Here is a 20,571-nt window from a genome sequence, read left to right as displayed (position 1 = left end):
ACTGAGGCCAATGACTAGATATGGATCAAGATGACTAGAGATGACTGTGGATGCTGTGGGAGACTTGCACCTTTTTGAACTAAGTGAGGCAATATCCATTCAATCATTTGGAGCTTCTGGTAGAGAAAAGATAAATGTAGGCATAAATTGAGTTTCTTACCTCTTTATAATGGTAAGAAAGCTTTTAGCAACAATTTGTGGGCTTGACTCTCTGCAGAGAAGTTTATCATAAGAACCAGATACAGAAAAGCTGAAAAATTAAAGCATAACATTTTCCATTTGAAGATAAGCCACAGCAGAAGCACAAAAGAGTAACTACATGAGAAAAGATCACAATAATAATTTTTTTCTTCTCAGAACAAAGGTGGCAAAAGAGGAGAAAAACTAGCTTTTGCCCAATCTATTTTTTCTAACTGAAAAACACCTACCTAATTTTGCTAGTCTAAGATTTCCCATTTAGTAATTGATTTTTATGGATTGTCTGTTTCACTATGTCTACTCCTGCTACATTACTTCTCTGCACAATGTATTAGATTTTTGCACAAAGAAAGTTATGGAACACTAAGCAATCTTTTTTTTTCAAAGGTATGAAACTTTGTGGTTTTATAGCAAATGAGAGACAGGAAGATTAATGGACATACTGGAGATGATTCTGAAAAGATTTGATCTGGCTATCAAACTATGGCTTAGTTTAAATTTTATGGTTCTAATTTCTTTTATAATTTCTTGACTTCTGGTGAAAGGAAACTTTCCTCAATGTCATTTCACTTAATTTCCCTGTCTTTTTATTATGTCCATTTTCTTTCATTCAATAATAAACTTATTAATAACAATTTTATAAAAATATTTCTTAGAAAATTTCTGTTATTTAATTTGGAAGACATTCATTCAATTGACTCACAAATGGATATCAGCAACCAATAGAGATATCAGCAAATGCTTGTTAGAATCTTAAATGAGCATGTCCAGTATTGACCTTATTCTGCTTATCCTTCTTCCACAATTCCCTAATTTTTTTGAGGTTTTTATTTATTTATTTGTTTGTTTGTTTATTTATTTATTTATTATTTAGGCTTTTTTCAAGGAAAATGGGTTTAGGTGGCTTGCCTAAGGCCACACAGCTAGGTAATTATTAACTGTCTGAGACTGCATTTGAACCCGGGTACTCCTGACTCCAAGGCCGGTGCTTAATCCACTGTGCCACCTAGCTGCCCCTATTTATTTTTTAATTATTGGTTTTATTTTATCCCAGTTATATATAAAATCAAGTTTTACCAATGATTTTAAAAATTTTGAGTCCCGGGGCAGCTAGGTGGCACAATGGATAGAGGACTGGCCCTGGAGTCAGGAGTACCCGAGTTCAAATCCTGCCTCAGACACTTAATAATTGCCTAGCTGTGTGGCCTTGGGCAAGCCACTTAACCCCATTTGCCTTGCAAAAAAAAAGCCCTTTGAGTTCCTTCTTCCCGCCTATTCCTTCTCATTGGGGAATCAGGTTATTTCATTTAGGTTAAATATGCTTTAGTTTTGCAGAACATTAGCATGACAATCGTGTTATGAAAATAAAAATGGCCCCCATCTCCTCAAAAAAGAGAAACATTAAGAAAAATAAAGTTAAAAAAGTCATGCTTCAAGCTGTATTCGACAGCTTTGTCTTTGAGGATGAAGAGCATTCTTTATAAAGTCCTTCAAGAGTTATCTTGAGTCACAAGATTCCTGGGAAAAGATAAGTCATTCACAGCTGATCATCCTATCATATTGCTGTTACTTTTTATATGATATATGTCCCATTGCATCTACTCATGACAGTTTTTTCACATTTTTCTTATAGCATCCTCTTCATCATTTATTATGGCAAAAGAGGTATTCCATCATAACCTCATATTACAATTTGTTCAGCCATTTCTTGGTATCCCTTCAATTTCCAGTTCCTTACTACAAGAAAAGAGCTATTATAATCATCCTTACACAAATGGGTCATTTTTCTTCTTCTTTTTCACCTCTTCTAGAATATAGATCTTGTATAGGCATTACTAGGTCAAAGGGAAGGTATGGCTTTACAGCCCTTCAAACATAGCTTCAAATTGTTCCACAGAATTTTCAATCATTTCACAACTCTTCCAATAATGCATTAATGCCTCACTTTCCTTACATCCCCTCAAACATTATCATTTTCTTTCTGTCCTAATAATCAATGTAATAGGTATAAGATAGTACCTCAGAATATTTCTAATTTACATTACTCCAACCAATAGTGAGGACTTTTTAGAAAATATGACCATTGATAGCATTGAAAACCTTATCTCAAAACTGTTAATACATTTTGATCATTTATCAGTTGGAGAATTGATCTTATTTTTTATAAAGTTGACTCAGTTCTCCATGTTTGAGAAATGAGGTCTTTATCAGGGAAACTTGTTGCCATATTTTTCACATGATTATTATTGCTAACAATATTTCCCTCCATCTTATCCTCCCCACTGCCATTTATTATTTTTTTGTATTCTCTCTCTCTTCTTTTATCCTGTCACTCTTCACAAGTAGAACAGAGGGATGTTGTGCATCTGACTATGCCCTCCCACAATCTTGCCACCCTTTTATCACGTCACCCCAATTTATCCCACTCCCTTTCCCTCCTACTTTCCTCTCGGGTAAGATAGATTTCTATATCCAATTGAGTTTGTAAGCTATTTCTTCTCTGGGCCAATCTTAATGAAAGTTTCACTCTACCTCCTCAACTCCTCCTTTCTCTTCAGTATCCCCCTCCCCCTCCACCCACTTTCCTCTAGGGTAAGATAAATTTCTATTCTCAATTCAGTGTGTATGTTATTTCTTCTCTGAGTCAATTGTGATAAAAAAAAATAAGGCATATTCACCTCCCCTCAACTTCCCCCTTCCCCACTCCACTGCAAAAACTTTTTCTTACCTCTTTTATGTGAAATAACTTACCTCATTCTATTTCCCCCAATTCCTTTCTTCCTCCCTTAACTCCCTTCATATTTGATTCCCACCTGTACCTTGTTTTCCCATGCTTGTTCTAGCTACCCTAATAAATAAGAAAGTTCATATGAGTCATCAGTATCATCTTCCCTTGCAGAAATATAAGCAGTGTACCATCATTAAATCCGCTATGATTTCACTTTCTTGTTTACTACTATAAGCTTCCTGGGTCTAATACTGGAAGATTGAATTTTCTCTTCAGCTGCGGTCTTTATACCAAAGTTGGAAAGTCCTCTATTTCATTGAATGTCCATTTTTCAGCTTAAAGAGCATGTTGAATTTTACTGAGTAGTTGATTCTTGGTTGCTATCCAAGGTCTTTTGTTTTCTGGAACATGATATTCAGGGCCTGAAGAAGTCCTTAATGTAGAAGCTGCTAAGTCTTGAATTATCCTGACTGTGGCTCCACAATAATGGAATTGTTTCTTCTGTCTGCTTGCAATATTTTCTTCTTGACCTGGGAACTCTGACATTTGACTATAATATTCCTGGCAGTTTTCATTCTGAGATCACTTTCAGGAGGTGATTGGTTAATTCTTCCAGTTTCTATTTTACCCCCTACTTCTAGAATATCAGGATAAATTTCCTTGAAAGTTTCCTGAAAAAGACATCTAAGCCTTTTGTTAAATCAGAAATTTCAGGTAGTTTGATAATTTTTAAATTATTGCTTTTGGATCTATTTTCTAGGTCAGTTGTTGTTCCAATGAGATATTTCACATTTTCTATTAGTTTTTCATTATATCGCTTTTTAAAAACTGTATCTTGATTGCTCATGAAGCCATCAGCTTCTCTTTACTCAATTCTGTATTTTCAGGAATTATTTTCTTCAGTGAACTTTTGTATCTCCTTTTCCCTTTGGTCAATTGTGCCTTTGAAGGTATTCTTTTTTTTTTTAGGTTTTTGCAAGGCAAATGGGGTTAAATAGATTGGCCAAGGCCACAAAACTAGGTAATTATTAAGTGTCTAAGGCAGTAGTCTTCTTCTTAATGGCTTTTAGGACCTCTATCTGCATTTGATCCAGCCTGATTTTTAAGATATTGTAGTCTTCGGTATTTTTTGGATCTCCTTCACCAAGTTGCTGACTGGGATTTTGTAACAACTCCCCCCCTGCTGCCCCACATCACTCTCATTTCTCTATCCAGTTTTTCATTTACCTCCATTACTTGATTTTAAAAATTCTTTTTTTGAGCTCATCCTTGGTCTGAGATGAATTCAGGTTTTTCTTGGAAAACTCTGACTTTGCATCTTCTTCTGAGTGTTTATTTTGACCTGCCTTTTTACTATAGTAACTATCTGATATTTTTTCCCCTCTTTTGTTTACTCATATTCTCTGGTGACAGGATTCTTCTCTGGATCGATCAAGATTAGTCGATTTTTCTGTGATAAATATTTAAAAGTAAAATGATTTCCTTTTCTGAGACTGGGTTATTTAAAATCCCTCCTCTGATGGCTTGGGTATTTTATATTTTTTGTAATTATTCCTCTATTTCATTTGTCATCTCAGTTTTATTAGCATAAAACTCTATGTCATACATTATTTTTTAATTTTTCCTGAATTTTCTGTGATTACCCTACCAATTTGCCATTTTATTGATTTAATATAATTTTACCTTATCTTTTCATTAATGGTATATGAAATTTATTAGACTTTATGAGGAAACAATTTTTATTTTGCTTTATTATTTCCTTGTTTTCCATTTCTAATTGATTATTTCTTCTTTATTTTCATTATTTCTGTTTTGTGGATTATTTTAGATCTATTCATTTGTTTTGTTCTATTATTAAAATGCACATTTACTTTGTTAATACTCTCTTTTTCCACTTTTTTAAATGTCTGTTTAATGGGGATATGATTTTTCTCCTGAGGATAGATTTAGATTTATACTTCAAATTTTAGCGTTTTGTTTCAGAATTATCCTTTACTTTCATATATTTATTTATTGCTTCTAGGATTTATTAAAAAGCTTTTCATTATTTAGGAATTAACTGTTAAGTCTCCAATTGTATCTGTTTCCAATTAATCTTTCTGGTGGACTGTTTTAGTTGTGTTTATAGACAAAAAGAATACGTTCATCTAACTTGATTACTTCACCCCAATGGAAAGAAATTGTACAACTATATTTCTGTAAAAAAAAGTTCATCTGCCAATCTGTCAGTTCTTCAGGTCTGAAAGCAGTCACTCCTGTCTACCTTTAGCTCCCTGCTTTTAGCCTCTGTTTGAAGGAGACTTTCAGTGAAGTAGGCAAACATACTGAATGCATTAATGTCCATCTCCAGTTTATGCCAGATTTATGCAAAATCTGTTCTAGTTACAATCCTATAACACTTCATTTATCTGTAAAATAATCTAGATGATTTCTTTTCTATTAGTGTGTATAGTAGAGTATATATAGTGTGCATATGTGAGTGACAAATAAGCGTCATTGTTTCATTTCTCTTATTCTCCACTTTTTTATTTTGCTCAGTCAATGGCATAAGTTGTTCCTATAACTCCTATGATCCTTTTGGTTTTTTTTAATTAGAAAATTCACTGAGCATATAGGCTCAAAATTAAGAGTAACAACATGACCACAAGATCTAAATGTAGTAGAACCATTAAATCGCACAATGGAAACGATGTGTGAGCTGAGACTGGGGTGTCCAAGAGCAAGGGGAGTCCATCATCACTTCCCTCAGAATAAAAAAATCAACATGAGAAAATCTAAGAATTTAGGTTGAAGCAGGTTCCACTCCTTATTATGTTCATTTAGACAAAAAAAATGATATTAAATTATGTTCTTTCTCCTGAGAACCAGATTAGGAATTAATTCTGATATGTGTATCAGTTCGTGGTTTAATATGGGGATATTACACTCCACATCAGGATATATAAGATAGTTGAGTCAGGTGTCTAACCGCAGGGTGAAAATAATAGACAGACAAAATTCATTTTATTTTTTTTAAGATTTTTATAACGCAAATAGGTTTAAGTGGCTTGGCCAAGGCCACACAGCTATGAAATTGATTGTTTAAAAAGATTTTCTTCTACATTATGTTTGTGTAAATAAACATTCCGAAGAGTTCCATGACAGCAATATTCCTTATTTCTTTTTTTTTAATTTTTTCAAGACAATGGGGTTAAGTAGCTTGCCAAAGGCCACACACCTAGGTAATTATTAAGTGTCTGAGGCGAGATTTGAACTCAGGTACTCCGGACTCCAGGGCCAGTGCTCTATCCACTGTGCCACTTAGCTGCCCCTATATTCCTTATTTCTCCAATACAACAGATCTATTTTATAGTTCCCCTGATCCTCCTAACTTCACTTGCCTTTGTCCCTAAATTTGTATTACATAGTCATTGTGCCCATGTTAATGAAGCTTTTGGAAGAAGTTGCTTTTATTCCTTGGCAATAAGATTTCTATAACTCAATGAGAGTGACTATAGAAATTAGGAAAGAAATCCTATTTTTTTACTTTCTTGGGATCAACGATCTTGAGTAAAACTAATGTAGCCAGGGGTGGCTAGGTGGCGCACTGAATAGAGCACTGGCCTTGGAGTCAGGTGTACCTGGGTTCAAATCCAACCTCAGACACTTAATAATTACCTAGTTATGTGACCTTGGGAAAACCACTTAACCCTATTGCATTGTGAAAAAAATCTAAAAAAAAAAATTATGCAGCCACAGGTCCAAAGGGATCATTATTTTTCTTAGCCTTACTCCCTACTACAAATATATGATTAAAATTCATATTCCTCTTACCTCAAAATGGGTTGTTTCAGGTGTTGATGAATGATAATTTGTCTAAAGAATAAGTTTTACAATTCCCTATGGTATAAAGCCAAATAAGCATGAGATTGAGATGGGAGAAATGGTTCTTAAAGTGGTTATATTTCCATTATCTGACCATCAACTGGATTTTCTATTTCTTTCTAGGACAACGTGACTCAAGAATTATCTTCAAGATAAAGAGACCATGCTTCCTAGTAACATATGCTATGGTGTTATCCTCCTCTTTGGGACTGGAATTGGAGTCTTAGCAAAATTGTTCCTCCTGTCTATTTATTTTTTTCAGTTTCCTCATTAGTCACATTGTGAAGCATGTTAACCTGATTATCACTCATCTGACCTTGGCCAACCTCACTGCAATTCTTAGCAAAGGAGGACCAGAGGCATTTAAAGCTTTGAGTGGGGAGAATTTCCTGGATGATGTTGGGTGTAAACTTGTCTTTTTTATTCACAATCTAGCCCAGGCACTTTCCATCTGCTTTGCTTGCTATCTGTGTAACTTCCAAGCCATCATCATCAGTCCCCCTAGCTCCAGATGGGCAAAATACAAAGCCAAAGCCCCTGAGTATACTAACCCCTTCTGTATCTTCTGCTGTATTTTCAATGTCTTGATAGAAGTACCTGTAATACTTGGTTTATCAGGTCCAAGGAGCTCAAGCAATAGCACAGGTGAATTGGATTTTTTGCATTGCTCTGTTTTAAGGTATATAAATGCTTATATGATGTTGATCAGTATCAGAAATGCTCTCTGTGTTGCACTCATACTCTGGGCTGGAGGTAGCATGGTGCTAAACATCACCAACAAGTGCAGGCCATTCATAGCACAAGACTTTCAACCAGAGTCTCCCCTGAGATCAAAGCCACCCAGACGATCTTACAGTTGCTGTGTACTTTTGTCTTCTTTTATTTCCTTGCTTCTCTCTTTGTGATTTTTGTCTCTTATTTTTATAAACACCAGTCCTGGTTGTTGTGCATTGATGGTTTTATCAGCCTCTGCTTCCCAACGGTCAGCCCATTTCTATTACTACCCCCAGGAGGAAGGATATACCCTATTTCATTGTTCACGGAAAAACATTCATCCTCTTTGCAAGGGATCTTCACAGATCTATGAAAATTATTTTCCTAAAGTATAAATGTGCCAAGATCAAAAGAAATGTAGTAAATTTGGAAACAATCTTAACATATAATGATTCTGAAAAAGGATTCTTTTCTATAATATATAGAGAACCGAGTCATATTTTTAAAAACAAAAACCCATTCCCCAATGGACAAATGGTCAACGGATATTCAAAGGCAATTTACAAATGAGCAGATCAAAGCAATACATAGCCATATTAAAAAAATGCTCTAAATCCTTAATTATTAGAGAAATGCAAATTAAAGCATCTCTGAGGTACCACCTCACACCTCTCAGATTGGCCAATATGACCAGAAAGGATGATGATCATTATTGGAAGGGTTGTGGGAAATCTGGGACACTATTACACTGTTGGTGGAGCTGTGAACCCATCCAACCCTTCTGGAGAGCTATTTGGAACTATGCCCAAAGGGCAACAAAAATGTGCATACCCTTTGACCCAGCAATACCACTACTGGGTCTATACCCTGAAGAGATGAAGAAAATGGGCAAAAGCATTACTTTTACAAAAATATTTATAGCAGCCCTGTTTGTAGTGGCAAAGTATAGGAAATCCAGTAAATATCCTTCAATTGGGGAATGGCTTAGCAAACTGTGGTATATGTATGTCATGGAAAACTATTTTTCTATTAGAAACCAGGAGGGAAGGGATTTCAGGGAAGCCTTGAGGGATTTGCATGAAATGATGCTGAGTGAGATGAACAGAACCAGAAAAACACTATATACCCTAACAGCAACATGGGAGTGATGATCAACCTTGAAGGACTCACTCATTCCATCAGTGTAACAATCAGGAACAATTTTGGGCTCTCTGGAAAAGAGAGTGCCATCTGTATCTAGATATGTTGCTGTGGAGTTTGAACAAAGTTCGAGGACTATTCCCTTTAATTTAGAAAAAACAGATATTTTATTGTCTGATCTTGTTACCACTTAGACTTCTCATCTCTTCTTTAAAGATAAGATTTCTCTCTCATCACATCCAATTTGAATCAAGGTACAACATCGAAACAAAGAAAAGACTGACAGATTGTTTTCAATGTGGGGGAGGGAATTAAGATTGGAGGCAAAATTGTAAAACTCAAATGATAACTTTAAAAAAATTAAAAAAACAAATTAGATCTCTTTGGAAAACAAAGAAAAATTACAAAAGAAAAAGAAGAAATGTGGAACACCTAGACCCTAGAGTCAGGAAGACCTGAGTTCAAATCCAGACTCAAATACATAATGTGAATGTGTGACTTTGGGCAAGTCACTTAACCCCAGTGCCTTAAAAAAAATTCCTTTTAAAAAGAGCCAATGTGACTATGCCAATTCTCTAATCAATATACTTAATGACTATACATCTAGGTTCAAATTTACAAACGTTTGTTTAACAATCTTAGAGCTGTACTACTGCATGCAAGACGAAATTTGAAGTCCAGACAACCAAGCAATGTACAGAGATTTTCCCCAGTATATTTTAAACATTTTTATTTGAAGTTTTAAGTTCCAAATTCTATCCTTCCTTCCCTCTCTCTTTACCCTTCTCATGCCCTGAGATGGTAAGTAATTATATACAGATTTTACATGCTCAATCATGAAAACCAATTCCTTATTAGTCATCTTTGTACTGGGATTATTTTGTTTTCAACATATTTCTGAATCTCTCTTGGCAAACAGACTCCCAGGAATTTTATATTTACTGAGGTTACTTTGAATGGGATTTCTCTTTCTAGCTCTTCCTGCTTTATCCTGCTAGACATATATAGAAAAGTTGAAGATTTATGATGGTTTATTTTATAACCTGAAACTTTGGTAAAATTGCTAATTGTTTCCAGTAGTTTCTTGCATGATTTCATGAGGTTCTCTATGTAGACCATCATGTCATCTGCAAAGAGTGAGAGTTTTGTCTCTTCCTTCCCAATTCTAATTCCTTCAATTTCTTTTTCTTCTCTAATTGCTGCTGCTAACATTTCTAATACAATATGGAATAGTAGTGGTGATAATGGGCACCCTTGTTTCACCCCTGATCTTATTGAGGACCCCTCTAGACTCTCCCCATTGATTATAATGGTTCTTGATGGTTTCAGATAGATACTGCTAATCATTCAAAGGAACAGTCCATTTATTCCTAAACTCTCTAGTGTAGGAATGGATGCTGTATGTACTGGGATTATTTCCCCACATTAGAAAGCACCCTGTCTCCACTCATCTTGACTGGTTATCCTCATGGATATATAGAATTACCACAAATGCAACATTTGTGAAGCTTCAAAGTTTAAGGTCAATCAAGTCAGAGACAATTCATACAATCCTGGGTAATGCAGATTCATTTTGTGATGATCAACTAGGATGTACTTAGTTCCTCTCAGCAATTCAGTGATGAAGGACAAATATAAAAAGGTTGTGATGGAAAGTGCCATCCATACCCAGAGGGAAAAACTGTAGACTGAATAAGGACTTTGTTCACTTTTTAAAACTGATTTTGTGCTTCTATTTCTTTCTCATGGTTTTGCTCCCTTTTGTTCTGATTCTTCTTTCACAAAATGAAAATACAGAAATATGTTAAACATGATTGTACATGATAACCTACATCAAATTACCACTCACTGTTTTGGGGGATGTGGAAGGGAAGGGAAGAATGTAAAAAAATGTGAAACTCTAAATCTTTCAAAAATATGAATGATCAAAACTGTTTTTGCATCTAAATAGAAAACAAATTAAAATAGCATTTTAAAAAATAAAGTGGGGTTATTTAAGTAGTCTGTTTCATCTTCCTTAATCTAGGCCACTTATATATGGGAGGATTTATATCCACAAGATCAAGATCCATAGCACCTAGGCTATCAACAATTCTGTTTTCTATTAAATCTATTATAACAATTAAAGAAAAGAGCAGTTTAATGGCTGCCTTTGCACAACATCCCCCCCACTATAATCAATATAATGCTCATGTCATACCATTACTCATTTGATGTCATGATGTGTTTCAGTTTTGAAGGAAACAATCACATTTTCTATTTATTTATTTATATGTGTTTTTTCCCGCAAAGGCAAATATCTTATGAAGAAGGTTTGTTACTGGAGAATCTTATATTCTTTCCCTGTTAGATGCAATGTATGGAGGTAGGTGGTTAGTAAGGGGAAGTTGAATTATTCTTGGCTTATGGCACAATAAGTCCTCTTCTAATTCCTAGGACTTACCATTAGGCTATCTCTTGCAAAATTTGGACAAATTTAGCCTCCAAGACCTTAAAAAGAAGATCTTTTACTTCAACAAGTACACATATGGAAATACTAAAATTAAGGGATATGATTTTTGCTGTAGTTGCCTTTTTTTCCTGACTATATTTTCCTCAAGGGTACTTATAGTTCAGTAGTCCTGAAATTTGCAGGTTTTACTGACATTCACAAGAAGCATTGTTAAATCATTAGGCAACAGCATCCTTGTAATTGTGCTATATTGTCTCTCTGTGTCTTACTAATTAATTTATTTGTATCTTAAGAAATGTCCTGCACTCCTGATGAAAAATATCACCTGCAATCTGAGAAAGAGCTATTGTGTTTAAATGTACACCAGGACAAACTATTTTCACTTTGTAAAATTTATTTCATGTTTTGTTACTTCCCATAATGTTTCTCTCTTTTACCAGGATTCTTCTTTCACAACATGACTAATATGGAAATATGCTTTACATAGTTTATACATGTATAACCTCCATTTGATTATTCACTACAGAGGGGGAGGCAGAAAAATGCCGAACTCAAAGGTTTATAAAATATGAATGTTAAAAACTATCTTTACATGTAATTGGAAAAAATAAAAAAAATTTAAAAAAGAAATATCTTGCATTTTCCCATACAAGTTGAGCTTATTTAAGAAGTGTTGGAATAGGGAACTTCCAGGGTGGATCAAATATGGTGGTGCAAAGCTAGCCTGCTCCTGGAGGCCTTCTCTACCAAAAATAAATGAAGCTTCTACTCTGACATTCACACTACAGATCCCACGAAGAAAAAGAGAAGATTCAGAGGAGTTTTCAACTATAGACATCATGGAGGATCTTCAGCAAAGGAGCAGAACTAGGGTTCACTATAGAAAACTACTTCACAGATAAAGATGACAGCAATGCCCTGTCTGAAGAAGAAAATAGCAATAATTAACTAACAGGATAATTATCAAAACTGTCTATAAATTGGACTCAAATACAAAATACAAAGAGCTTAAAATGAATTTAAAAATCAAAGAAGAGAGAAAGAAGAAAAAAAGGAAAAAAGTAATGAAAGTCACGCACGAAAACTGTGACAAGTTGACTAAAGAATTCAAATCCATTAAAAGTAAAAATAGCAAACTGAAAGGAAAATAAAACCCAGGGGTGGAGCCAAGATGTCGACAGGAGAAGAGCCTCTCCTAGGTGTTCTCTCCATAATATTTCAAAAATCTTAAAATTATGACTCTAACAAAATTTTCAAGAGGCCAATATCACAGAAAGATCCAGTGAGGCAATTTTCCAAAACAGGTAACCTGGAAAATAGTGGAAAGGCTCCACTTCAGAGGGTTAGAGTGGCAGCCCACCAGAGTGAAGAAACTTCAGCCTCCCAGAGGCTCCCAGAAGCGGAAGCAGTTTCCTGACCTGCACCCCAGGAGCACCAGGCACAACTTGGAGGATCAGCGGGGACCTCTTCCGGAGCATGCTTGAAGCCCAGACCCTCAGGGCATTTGCTACAGTCAGTGTGGTCAGAATAGCAGTAGCAGCCATGGCAGCCCAGATCCAGGAAACAGAAACAGGCTTGGAGCCAGGAAGCAGGAGCCTCCAGGCAACTGAGTCCTGAATATTCTGCCCACAAAAGGTAGGGGAAACTTCCAAGATTTGTCCTCTGTACCTGAACAGGACTCTGGGGATCTGATCACATTCAGATCCAGATGGCAGTCTAGGTCCCCGATAGAATAGGGACCCCAACGCCACCTCAGCCCTGTGGCAGAGGAGTGTGCTTGTGATCATTCACAGATGAAGAGGACAGTCAGAGATTCACACACTGAGATCCTTATTGGGTGGGGGGGGGTGTCCCAATAATAATGAAAAGTTCAGGAAGGGGGCGGCTAGGTGGCCCAGTGGACAAAGCACCGGCCCTGGAGTCAGGAATACCTGGGTTCTAATCCAGTCTCAGACATTTAATAATTACCTAGGTGTGTAGCCTTGGGCAAGACACTTAACCCCATGTGCCTTGCAAAAAAAATAAAACCTAAAAAAAGTTCAGTAAGCACCCCAAAACTAGGCACATACCGGAGAAAGGAGTAAACAGAAAAAAGAGGAACACCATTGAGAAATACTTTGTCTATGATCCCAAAAAGGATCAAAATATTCAATCTGAAGATAAGGAAGTACAAGCTCCTGCATCTAAAGTCTACAAGAAAACCAGAAGTTGGACTCAGACCATGACAGAGCTCAAAAAACATTTTGAAAAATTAAATAAGGGAGATAGAGGAAAAATTGGGAAAATTAATGAGAAAGATGAAAGAAAAAAATGAAAAAGAAATCAGCAACTTAGTCAAGGAAATCCAGAAAATGCTGAAGAAAATGAAATATTAAAAACCAGCCTAGGTCATATGGATAAAAACAGTTCACAAAGTTATTGAAGAGAAGAATGCTTTAAAAAGCAGAATAGAATAGGAGATCAGAAAGCTCTCTGAGGAAAACAAATCCCTCAGATGTAGAATGGAGCTAAAGGAAGCTGATGACTTTACAAGAAGTCAAGACAGAATACTTCAAAACCAAAAGAAAGAAAAATTAGAAGAAAATGTGAAACACCTTATTGAAAATAGAACCAATCTGGAAAACAGATTCAAGAAAGATATTTTGAAAGTTATTGGGATACCTAAATTCATGATCAGGGAAAGAGCCTTGACCTCATTTTTAAAGAATTCCTACATGAAAATTGCTCTGATATCTTAGAAGCAGAGGGTAAAATAGAAATTGAGATAATCTACCAATCTCCCCCAGAAAGAGATCCAAAAATACCAACCCCCAGGAACATTGTACCCAAGTTCCAGAAATCCCAAGTCAAAGAGAAAATATTACAAGAAACCAGAAGGACACAATTCAAATATCATGGAGCTGCAGTCAGGATCTCAAAGGACTTAGCAGCAGCTACCTCAAAGCCTCATTAGGCTTGGAATATAGTATTCTGGAAGGTAAAGGAGCTTAGTCAACCGAGAATCAACTACCCAACAAAACTGAATGTCCTCTTCCAAGGAAAAAGATGGAATCTCAATGAGCCAGGGGAATTTCAAATGTTCCTTTTCAAATCACCAGAACTGAACAGAAAGTTTGACTTTCAAATACAGGACTCAGATGAAGGATGGAAAGCAGAGGATAAAAGGTAAATTATGAAGAACATAATGATGATGAACCGCATGTATTCCTGCATAGAAAATCATACTGATAATACTCATATGAACCTTCTCATTTAATAGAGCAGGTAGAAGGAGCTTATATAGATGAATCACAGGAGAGAGCTGAATTTGAAAATATAATATGTTGTAAAAATGGAGTCAATGGCTAAAAGGGAAATGTACTGGGAGTAAGAGAAAGGAGAGGTGGAATAGGTTAAGATATTTCACACAAAAATTATGTATTTTATTGCAATGAGCTATTGCAATGATATGGAAGAGGAAGGCAAGGGGGGATGAGGGAACCTTCACTCTCATCAGAAATGGCTCAAAGAGTAAGCAGCACACACACTTAATAGGCTATAGACATCTAGAGGAAAAAAGAAGGAAGGGGAAAGGGGAAGGGGGGATGTGGGTGATGAAGAAAAGGGTGGATAGTGGGACATAGTGGTCAGATATAACATGTTTTCTTTTATACTTCTTGCAAGGGGCTGGGTGGTTGCTGGGTCTCAGGGGTGGTATATGAGTCCGGAACCTCTTGGCCAAAGTGCTGGTGATCAGTCTGCTGCACCACTCAGCTACCCTATAGCACATTTTAGAAGAGGGAAACAGTGAAAGGAGAGAGAGAATATAATATATGGTAGTGTGGGTGTATGGATGGTGAGAGTTGCGATCAGAAACAGCAATGGTGGAAAAATATAGAAGTAGCTTTTGTGATGGACTTATTATAAAGAATGTGATCCACCTGAGACAGGGCTGATGGTGTCAGAAAACAGAATGAAGCACAGTATTTTCTCTTTCTTTTACTTTATTTCTCATTAGGTCTATATTTTTTTGTGGGGAGGGGGTATTATGTTTACTCTTAAACAAGAATATTTTAGTAATATATAAAAAAGCCCTTTTACAAAAATAAAAAATCAAAAAAGAAGAAAAAAAAGAAAAAAAAGAAAATCCTAAAATTATAATTGAACAGTTATAAACTAATGAATCTACAAAACTACAAGATTCTATCAAAGAAAATAAAAATTGCTGAAATAATTGAAGAAAATGTAAAGTAACTACGAGGGAAAACGAATGACTTGGAACACAGATCCAGGAGAGACGATCTATGAATCACTGGAGTACTAGAAAGCCTGGATCAACAAAAGAACCTGGAAAACATCATGTCGGAAATTATAAGGGAAAACTGCCCTAATCTACTAGAACAAGATAACAATATAATAATTGAAAAACTCCACAGAATCCCTCCAGAAAGAGACCCCAGAATAAAAACTACAAGAGCTGTAAGAGCCAAATTCCAGATCCCTCAATTAAAAGAGAGAATACTATAAGCAGCAAAAAAGAAAACAATTCAAAGACAAAGGGCACATAATCAGACTACTACAGGACCTATAAGCCTCAAAACTGAGCAATTGGAAAAACTGGAATAACATTTTTGAGAGAGCTAAACACCTGGGATTACAACCCAGAATGACCAGCCTGCAAAATTCAGCATATACTGTCGGGGGAAAGATGGATATTCAATGAAATACAGGACTTCCAGAATTTCTTGACACAAAGACCAGAACTGAGCAGAGAATTCTTGCCAAATACATGACTGAAGAGTTACATAAAAAAAGGTAAATGAAAAAGGGAACTAAAAAAACAAAATTGTTTTAAATAAATGTTGGTACCTAAAAGGGAAAATATACCAATTCTAATTCTTTAGAACTTTACTTCTCTAAGGAAAATTAGAGGGTAAAATATAATTAAAGAGAATGAGCCTAAAGGATATGGATATAATTGGGTCTTGTCTCTCAGTTGAAGATGTCCAAGATCACATTACTATATTTGAGACAAAAAATCCTGATAAAAAGCAGGGGGTGTTACTGTCTCATCATACTTTGACTCACTTTAATCACAAGATGCTAAGCACCTTGTCTAATGAGGACATCATAAACTGCGAGGACCTGAGACAGTGTCTCTGTTACTTACAATCATTTCTAAAGTTCTCAGTGAGACTCCCAGAGACTCCCAGGATTTAGAGAAGTTTGAGATTCTTACAGTTATTTGGATCAATGTCCAGTGCTTCACTTTACAAGGCATTAAGTGCCCTGGGGAGGGGGGAAGTGTGAAAGAAAATATGCCTGGGGAGAGGGGAAGAAATAGTTCTAGAAATGATATGACTTTGGATGATACTTTGGCTTGTGAGGAGGTTTGTGTCTACTTGAAAGATACTTGAAAAAGGGGTAAGGTAAAAAATGATTATAATTATAATTTGACGAAATGTGAGTCAATGCTGCTTATCAAGCAATCAAGTAAACAATCTGTGATGATATATTGATAACAATAGGAGCTTATCAAGCAATCAAATGATTGAACTGTGATTAATGATACCTGATTAATACTATTAGAGCACAAAGGGAAGAGGCACAAAGATTTATAATTTTAGAGGGAAAGAAAGGAGAATGTGAATGCTGAGTAAATTTTATTCAATAGAGTTAGCCCAGTGAGGGAATAAGATATATTCCCACTTGGGCTTATAAATCTAACTTAATATGCTTTGGAAGGGGTGGGACAGGGAACAGGAATAATAAGGGAAGAAGGGATTGATAAAAGGGAAGGGAAGGTATAAGTGAAAATGAACTGAAAGTTTACTTTCTAAAAGATAAGTCCATAGAGGAAAGGTAGTAAAATTTTGGTGAGGAGGAATAAGAGAAAAGGAAACAGATAAATATAAATGGAGAAAGAGAGCATGGAGGGAAAGACAGAATTAGTATTCTTAACTGTAAATGTGAATGGGATGGACTGTCCCATAAAAGGAAGCAGATAGAAGAATGGATTAAAAAACAGAATCCTATATTATTGTGTTTGAAGTAGAGAAATACACACAGACTGAAGGTTGGATTAAAATATATTATGCCTCAGCAGAAGGGAAAAAATCTGTGATAGCGATCCTAATCTCAGACAAAGTAAAAGCAATCCCATTAAAAGGGATAAGGAAGGAAACTACATCTTCATAAAAGGCACCATTGGTAATGAAGCTATATCATTACTAAATATGTATGTACCTAGTAGTATAGCATCCAGATTCCTAGAGGGAAAGCAGAGTGAATTACAAGGAGAAATAGAGAGCAAAACTTTAATAATGGTAGACGTCAATGTCCCTCTCTCAGAACTAGATAAATCTAACAACAAAATAACCAAGAAGGAAGTTAAGAAGGTGAATGGCATCTTAGAAAACTTAGATATGGTCGACCTCCAGAGAAAACTTAATGGTGATAGAAAAGAATATACCTGTTTCTCAGAGGTACATGGAACCTTCACCAAAATTAACCATGTACCCAGGCACAAAAACCTTAAAATCAAAAGCAGAAGGTCAGAAGCAAGAAATATTTCTCAGACCATGATGAAATAAAAATTACAAGTAATAAAGGGTCATGGAAATATAAACCAAAACTAATTGGAAATTAAAGAACTTTATCTTAAATGATGGGGGAATCAAATGGAAAATAATAGCAACAATCAATAATTATATCCAAGAAAATGATAATGAGATCATGCCAAAATTTATAGGATGCAGCAAATGTAGTTTTGAGGGGAATGACTATATGAATATATGAATAAAATGGAGAATGAGGAGAACAATGAATTGGGCATGCAACTGAAAAAGTTAGAAAAAGAACAAATAAAACAACCCTAATTAAGTACCAAATTAGAAATTCTGAAAATCAAGGGAGCGATTAATAAAGTAAGAAGCAAGAAAACCATAAATAAAACTCATAAATAAAACTCATAAATAAATAAATAAAACTGAGTTGGTTTTATGAAAAATCCACTAAAAAAAGACAAACCTCTGGTAATCTGATTTTAAAAAAAGAAACAAGATAACAAAATTATCAAAAAGTATCATAAATGAAAATGGTGAACTAATCACCAATGAGGAGGAAATTAAAGAGATAATTCGGAGCTACTTTGCTGAAGTATATGCCAATAAATTGGAAAACTTCAGTGAAATGCATGAATATTTACAAAAATACAAACTGTCTAGATTAACAGAAGAGAAAATAAATTACTTAAATTACCCCATTTTAGAAAAAAGAAATTAGAGGACACCATCAGTAAACTCCCTAAGAAAAAGTCTCCAGGTCCAGATGGATTTAGAAGTGAATTCTACCAAACATTTAAGGAACAATTAATTCCTATTCCAAATAAACTATTTTAAAAAATAGCAGAGGAAGGAGTTCGACCAAACTCCTTTTAATGACACCAACATGGTGCTGATACCTAAACCAGGAAGAACTAAACCAAAGAAAATTATAGACCACTCTCCATAATGATTATTGATGCAAAAATCTTAAAATTTAGCAGTGAGCCTACAGCAAGTTGTTATTAGCAGGGTAACACACAATGATCAGGTTGGAGCCGCTCGCCGCCCGGGGGGGACCCGGAGAGCCGGCCAGCCCCACAGCGCAGCCCCGCCACCCCCGGCCCAGCCTCCCCCCGCCTCTGGCCCGAGCCCGCAGGGACCCCCGCGCACAGGGAGGGCGGCGGCCTCAGCCCGGAGACCCTCAGCAGCCCTGCGGCGCCTCCATCGCCCTCGCGCCATGGCAGGAGCTGGAGGAGGAAATGATATTCAGTGGTGTTTTTCTCAGGTGAAAGGGGCAGTCGATGATGATGTAGCAGAAGCAGATATAATTTCTACAGTAGAATTTAACCATTCTGGAGAATTGCTAGCAACAGGAGATAAAGGAGGTAGAGTTGTCATCTTCCAACAGGAGCAGGAGAACAAAACCCAAACGCATAGCAGAGGAGAATACAATGTTTACAGCACCTTCCAGAGCCATGAACCTGAGTTTGACTACTTGAAAAGTTTAGAAATTGAAGAAAAGATCAACAAGATTAGGTGGTTGCCTCAGAAAAATGCTGCTCAGTTTTTATTAACTACCAATGATAAACAATAAAATTATGGAAAATATCTGAAAGGGACAAAAGACCAGAGGGATATAACTTAAAGGAAGAAGGTATAGGGATCAGTATTGGGATTCTACAACCGTTACTACACTACGGGTGCCAGTATTTCGGCCCATGGATCTGATGGTTGAAGCGTGTCCAAGGAGAATATTTGCCAATGCTCATACATATCACATCAATTCTATCTCTATCAATAGTGATTATGAAACATATTTATCTGCAGATGATTTGTGGATTAATCTTTGGCAACTTGAAATTACGGACAGAAGTTTTAATATTGTAGATATCAAGCCAGCCAACATGGAAGAGCTAACTGAGGTGATCACGGCGGCAGAGTTCCATCCCAACAGCTGTAACACATTTATGTACAGCAGCAGTAAAGGGACGATTCCACTGTGGGATATGAGAGCCTCTGCACTCTTTGACCGGCATTCGAAATTGTTTGAGGAACCCGAAGATCCCAGTAACAGGTCCTTTTTATCTGAAATCATTTCCTCCATTTCTGATGTAAAATTCAACCATAGTGGTCGATATATGATGACTAGAGATTACCTGTCAGTAAAAATCTGGGATTTAAACATGGAAAACAGACCTGTGGAAACCTACCAGGTACATGAATACCTCAGAAGTAAACTTTGCTCGCTGTATGAGAATGACTGCATTTTTGACAAATTTGAGTGGTTGGAATGGATCAGACAGTGTTGTCATAATGGGATCTTACAATAATTTCTTCAGAATGTTTGATAGAAATACAAAGCGAGATATCACCCTAGAAGTATCCCGGGAAAACAATAAGCCACACACTGTTTTGAAGGCACGCAAAGTCTATGCAAGTGGCAAACGAAAGAAAGATGAAATAAGTGTTGACAGCCTAGACTTCAACAAGAAAATCCTTCACACAGCTTGGCACCCCAAGGAAAATATCATTGCTGTAGCTACTACAAACAACCTGTATATATTTCAAGACAAAGTGAATTAGGATTGGCATTCCTAGCAGGAGTCCACTTCTTGCATAGTTGATATAGTTGAATCTAGCATTTGTACCTGTAAAAGAGAGAGAATGAGAGGTCCATTGTGGCACCCCTTTCCAGTGTTTAAAAATGTGCCATGTGACAACACATTTTTATAGCTACATGGAGAAAGCTCTGTTGATGATTCACTGTGGTGTTCTCCATGTCTGCTAGCCATTTAGGTAAGGGTAGGGCACTTTTAATTTAAATGACTACTTGCACCATCTTGCCTAATGGACTAGATTGGACTGTATCAACATTGCTTTACTCCACTTTTTATGCCTTCCATTGTGATGACATCAAAACACAGTGAAAGCCTTCAGTCATGCTATGGGAT

The 20,571-nt window shown here is 36.1% G+C and overlaps 1 pseudogene; it reads left to right on the top strand.

Moving 5' to 3' along the window:
- The first annotated feature begins 18,825 nt into the window (after window positions 1–18,825).
- Window positions 18,826–20,203, top strand: LOC141497323 (serine/threonine-protein phosphatase 2A 55 kDa regulatory subunit B alpha isoform pseudogene; annotated as a pseudogene).
- The last annotated feature ends 368 nt before the right edge of the window (window positions 20,204–20,571 follow it).

This window comes from Macrotis lagotis, chromosome X, assembly GCF_037893015.1.
Source record: "Macrotis lagotis isolate mMagLag1 chromosome X, bilby.v1.9.chrom.fasta, whole genome shotgun sequence".
Lineage (NCBI taxonomy): Eukaryota > Metazoa > Chordata > Mammalia > Peramelemorphia > Peramelidae > Macrotis > Macrotis lagotis.
The sequence above is the reverse complement of the archived record's forward strand: the minus strand, read 5'-3'. Positions and strand labels throughout refer to the sequence as shown.